Raw genomic sequence first — 5788 nt, 5'->3', positions numbered from 1 at the left:
ATGTATCGGTTTATTCTTTTCATAAAAAAACTCAACATCTTAATATTTTGCAATATCTAGGTTTTATTAATGATCAATTGTTATTTTTTAATTATATAAAGAATACAACGTATAAGAAAAGAGTAAGAAAATAGGTCTATTTTTTATTCTTGCACTATCTAAATTAGTGCACGTAAATTAATGCAATAATTAAAATAAAACAAACACATATTTAAATATTAAATCTTATAGAGCCGTACATATAAGAAACACAACCAATAAGAAAATGCCTTTAACAGTCAAGTTGGATCCTAGATGCTAATTATAATATCACGAGTTAAATTATCTAGTAATTTAAAAATTTTGATGCTCATAGCATCTTGGATCTTAATAATGTTGAATGACATATTAAAATCTATGAATAAAAATCTATAAAGAGAATTTAACTCGTGATATTATTGCGGTAGTTTCGTAGCATACGTAATATATAAATTTGAAACAACCTTACTTCCGCGCGGATCAGCTCGTCGCAAATTTCGCTAGTCGCAAAAGAGGTTTGCACGGGAAGAGAGAATGCAGAAACAAATAATCAAACTCGACACAATATTTAAAGACAAAAGACAGAAATGTTTATTTTGTGTGATATGTGTGACGTACAGATATCGGTGTGCGTATTCGTGTAAATTTACAAGTATAATTGTGTGTGTGTTTGTAGTGTCCGCAGGTGTGTATATATCGACGGCAGACAGACGGGACGAATACAATAAAAACGAAAGACGCGGACAGAAAAACAGCAAGTATCAATTACGGCGCGAGTACTATGAAAAACGCGTGGGGATCTCCGAATTCCAAGACGGACGCGAGGCGCGGTCGGCGGTATAACGATACAAATACGCGTACGCGAGGTATACGCCAGCGGCGGATGACGGTCGCGGCGCGGATAACGCGGTGGGCGTTCCCTCTACGCAATGAGGGACGCTTCGCAGAATGTAAGGCACGGATACACTAACGAAGAACACTTCACCCCCTTTTCTCGTCGGTGCGCTAGTTCTAGGATACTGGCGTACGGCTGTCGAGAACGCTCGACGGAGGCAAAGAACGCTTTGCCCCCTTTTCTCGTCGTAAGGCCAGCGGATCAGGATTGGTGGTGATCGACTGTCAAGAACGCTTGACGGAGACCAAGAACACTTGACCCCCTTTTCGCGTCGTATCACCGGAGCTAGGATCGGTGCGGAATTCGTAACGGAGCGGCGGTTAGGATAGAAGAGAGCTCCCGGAGCAATAATTACGTGTTTTATACTAATTATTGCTCCCGCTCGTATTATTACGGCTCTTTCCGATATCGCTCGGCGGTCGGTAATTCCCGCGGAGGGGATTGTCGATCGGCGATATTCGGTCGTGTTCGTCATAGCGGCGGTGAGCGCGAAGCGCAGATCGTTCGGCGATCTTCGGACGTGTTCGGTCGGAGCGGCGATAGCTACTGTCGATGGCGGTAATTCTAATATCGCGAAATGTGTACCGTACCTGGCGGCTGGTATCGTCGGAACGATGCATTGCGGAGTGCATCGTTACAAATTCACGGAATTGTAATTAGCACCTAAGATCCAGCTCGATTGTTAAAGATATTTTCTTATTGGTTGTTATAAACATCTTTGTTTCACTTTATCTTATTGTATCGCTCTAATTCAAACATTTCAGGAATAAAAAACAGATCTAATGATAAGCTCAGTACATGTTTTTTGTTTCCACAGAATGAAACGTTGTAAAACATGATGACAAAAATTACGCAGTTGCGATTTTACAATTTTAACTTTGCGAGATAATGAGGCATTAAATATTCTTTTCTAACGAATGTGGATCACATAATGGATAGCTGCGCGAATTGAACATGCACTCTAAATTGCTTGGATTGAAATTTCAGTACAAGAGATTGAATTTTCAGTCCAAAGAATGGATGAATACGTTCCAGTTTATTGGACTGAATTATCTAATCCAAGATTATATAAACTGAAACTATGCCGGGCCTGACTTGGACTAAATTTTCAGTTTAACGGTACTTACATACGTTAAAAATTATAAGATGTTTTTAAGACTAAAAACCTAACTTAGCAACCTACGTTGCTTTGTTGACAAGATGTGTGCGCAGTGCGTTCTACGCATGCAGACAGCCAGATTTTCAATCCCTCTTTGGACTGATTTCAAGCGATATTTCAACTTAGCTTAGATTGAAACGGGCTTGAATCCGAACTTTGAACTGAATAATTTCAGTCCCACGGAAAGATTGAATGAATCTATTCCAATGGAAAAACCAGTTCATGAAAGCATAGATTTAACCATTCTTTGGATTAAAAATTTAGTCCAAAAAATTTAGAGTGTGAATACCATAAAGTTAGTAGTACTAGAGTACGCATTGTCAGAAATTTGAAATCGCTCGATTCCCTCTCTCAGAGTATACGGCTATACGCATATGCGAAGTGAGAGAGAACGCGAGAGTCTAATAAACACATGATGGTATATTAAACGTACATTATACGTAAAGTAGGTATAATAATGGTATAAGTATATTATTAGTATATCAGATAAACGTTTAAATTTTTACCGTTTTTATAGCATTATTTAATATACGATAATCATATTCGTTTTTATTACAAAAGAATTAATAAAATAGCACAAACCTATTAAGTTTGGTTAACGACTCATGAATTAATACAAATTAATGAATAAATTAAAAACAAATATGACAGGTAATGTGAATCAACCGCTGGTTATAATTTGCGAATAATTTTAAATATAAATTTACAAAGCTAAGCAACCTTTATTTCGATGACGTTTATAAATTTGCTTCTCGTACATTTCAACTCTTGTTTTGAGTCATCTTCAGCGCATATTGTAATGAAATATAATAGTTCGACATCTCAAAATTTATAATCCTAAGATTGCAGACACAACAATCGTGACGATTGTAAGCGTTTTCAAAAATTATAAAATATCCTATACGTACTTGTAATTCAAAAATTGTATACATATAAAACTATTATACAGGATGTTCATTTGAAAACTTTCCAGCTGATTATCTCGAAAAATATAAAAGATACAAAAAAAAAAGTTAAAACACGTATTCCATAATTTCGAGAAGGAAAGAGAATGGCAATCTCAATTTTTTATTTGGAGGGCGTTTTCAATGTAATTAAAAGATCAAATTAATTTTTTTAAACGGAAATGTATATTTTTTATCACAGAATCTTATTCTACGTAAAAAAAACAAATAACTTCTGTAGGAAACATTTTTTTGTTCGATCACTATTTCAGGAGATATTTAAGAAAATAGCAAGACATAGTTACTGCATAAAATTTCATCATTTATTATAACAAATGTTCAAAATGTTCTCCGTTGTTTGCTAAACAATAATAAAGGCGATTCTGAATGAACATTTTGGAAAGTATTTGCTGGAATAACTCTACATTCCTATATAATTCTTTGAGATAAATCATTGATATTTTCCGGTGGAGTTATATAAACAACGGATTTTAAGTGTCCCTATAAGAAAAAATCGAGTGGAGTTAGATCAGGAGATCTTGATGGCCATTTGATGGCTCCTCTTCTACTAATCCATCTCTATGGGAATCGATTGTTTAGCGACTGTCGAATTGGTAACATATAATGTGGGGGAGCACCATCTTGTTGGAAGCACAAAAGTTTCCTCATTTAACAACAATACGCCATTTTCATCTTTTTGATTTTCAAGACTTTCAGTTATAAGTACGTCAATAACGTTGTCTAGTAAATTTAAATAAAAGGTTGCCATTTAGTTCGACTTAAAAACTCCACCGGAAAATACCAACAATTTATGTCAAAAAATTGTACAGGAATGTAGAGCTATTCAAGCAAATACTTTCCAAATGTTCATTCAGAGGCTGCGGTCGAGTTGTCACTACGAATGCTTTGAAGCGTTTCTTGATTGATCAGTTTGTATAACTCTTTCTTTTGATTGATCAATCAAACGCTTCAAAGCATTCGTAGTGGCAACTCGACCGCAGCCAGAGTTCCAGAATCGCCTTTATTATTGTTTAGCAAACAACGGAGAACATTTTGAACATTTGTTATAATAAATAATGATATTTTATATAGTAACTATCAGGGACTCGGACCGAAATGAAATTTCGGTCCGGTTACGGTCACGGTCAGAGACTGTACCCAATTTTCGGTTCCGGTTCCGGTTCCAGTCCTTTTACCGATAACGGTTTCGGTCTTTTTCGGTCTTTTGACAGGGACTCGGACCGAAATGAAATTTCGGTCCGTTACGGTCACGGTCAGAGACTGTACCCAATTTTCGGTTTCGGTTCCGGTTCTTTTACCGATAACGGTTTCGGTCTTTTTCGGTCTTTTTTGGTTTTGAATCAGAAAAGTCCGAAATCCAAGCGGTTTTGGTTCTTTAATCTTTTACTAATAATGGTGATCATAACCGTTTGGATTTAAGTTTTTTTCGATTAGGGTTACGGGTATATGATTATCTACTATAGATAAAGGTAATATAACAAGTATAAATTGCATATTTAAGGAAATTTATGTTTATTTTAAGATAAAATATTGAATGGGAGATATGTAAGCACTAAGCAATATAAGGCTCGTTTCTACCAATGCAGTTTAATCTCGATCGAACTTTAATCTCGATTGAACTTAGGGTCTTAACAGAAGGCTGACTTATAATCTTAAGACAGTTCTTATGCGTTACTAAAGACATGAGACTTAATGTGCGTTCCGAGTTACGCATGAAGCGCATGATATATCATTTTATCCTTCTTTATTATTTGGTGAATAGTTGAATACACAACAAGGACAAATGATGCATCATGCGCTTCATGCGTAACTCGGAACGCACCTTAAGTCTCATGTCTTTAGTAACGCACAAGAACTGTCTTAAGATTATAAGTCATCCTTTCTGCTAAAACTCTTATTTTTCATCTTTTTCTAATCCTTAAGAATTAGAAAAGATGAAGAGTTGAATCGAAATTAAAGTTAAACAGTAAACTGCATTGGTAGAAACGGGCATAAGCACTCTAACTTTAAACTAGTGTAAGTAAAGTAAACAGATCATTTTTTTCCTTTCTTTGCTGCTGTTTCACTTTTATTATTTTCTGTAACGTCATCGTCATCTACGTTGACTACGTCAGCGATTTGTAGCATCGCTAATGGTCGTTTACAGCTTATTGATAATTTTCTATAAAATAACATATTAGTCTTACACAAATTATCATAATCAAGTAAGGAAATAAGAAAGTAACACTCCGTAATATTGTTACTCAAAAACCTTTTCCTTTTTAAGACTCTTCTGAGTAGGCACTGTGGCAGTGGCAACATTGGATCATGACGTCATAAGTGAGAAATGACATTAAAGTTTCTTGCAAAGCATTTGTAAATAAAGAAAATTTAGGTAAAAGTGGTAAAACCAAATAATGAGATGTAAAAATGGATAAAGACTATATCCTTACTTCCCCCTTGACTCCTTCTGAGTCAGTAAACAGTGGTAAAAGAAACGTGAAATGAAAATAGGCTACGCGTGCGCATTGAATAAATTTTAATAAACTCGGTCTTGTGTCTTTTACAATTATTTACTGACTGTCATGGGAGTTAAGGACAGTCTTCATCCATTTTTACAAGTGTTTTAAAGCAATCTTATTATTTCGTTTTATCCAAATTCTCTTTATTTATAAATGGCATGCAAGAAACTTTAACGTGTCATTTTTCGCTTCTGACGTCACGATCCAATGTTGTCAACTTGTCACAGCGACTACTCAAGAGCCTTAAAAA

The sequence above is a fragment of the Cyphomyrmex costatus genome, unplaced genomic scaffold (genome assembly GCF_001594065.2).
Source record: "Cyphomyrmex costatus isolate MS0001 unplaced genomic scaffold, Ccosl1.0 scaffold1008, whole genome shotgun sequence".
Lineage (NCBI taxonomy): Eukaryota > Metazoa > Arthropoda > Insecta > Hymenoptera > Formicidae > Cyphomyrmex > Cyphomyrmex costatus.
This window is presented reverse-complemented; position numbering follows the sequence as displayed.